This window comes from Crocuta crocuta, unplaced genomic scaffold (assembly GCF_008692635.1).
Source record: "Crocuta crocuta isolate KB4526 unplaced genomic scaffold, BGI_CrCroc_1.0 scaffold440, whole genome shotgun sequence".
Taxonomy (NCBI): Eukaryota; Metazoa; Chordata; class Mammalia; order Carnivora; family Hyaenidae; genus Crocuta; species Crocuta crocuta.
Genome location: NW_027527457.1, coordinates 248201 through 248810, shown reverse-complemented (window position 1 = coordinate 248810; position 610 = coordinate 248201).

Genomic DNA, 610 nt, shown 5'->3' with positions numbered 1-610 from the left:
TGCCTTGTGTCTATGGCTCTTCCTCCAATCAGAGGGAACTGCCTCGGTCACGAGGCACGTCCCGGTAAAGCGCGGGTGCCCGCCACAGGGTACAAGGAAGTAGAGGTAAGAAGTAGCCTTCTGTGTCCCGCTTCGCAGTTTCGTGTCAAGTCCACGAAAACTGGCTGTGAATTTCACTGTGTCAGAAGTACCTTTGCACGTTGTTCTGAATTGACGTTTACCCATGGAAGTGGAGTCCTCCCCCAGCCCCGTTTTATTTCGAAAAATGTGATAATGAAAGAGGAGTAACANTAAGCGAAAGTCGGACGCTTAACCGACTAAGCCACCCAGGCGCCCTTCCCTTCAGTTTTAAACCAGAAAACACCAGCCTTTTCTTTGCGTTGCATGGCACTACATTTTTAAAGAATCCAGGTAAAGTGTCTTGAAAATATTCTGTTTTCTGAATTCGGCTGTTTCTTCAAATTGATTTAGGTTAAATATTTTGCTGGCCATCAGAAGACACAAACAGTGGGGCGCCTGGGTGGCTCAGTCGGTTAGGCGTCCGACTTCGGCTCAGGTCATGATCTCACGGTTTGTGGGTTCGAGCCCCATGTCGGGCTCTGTGCTGACA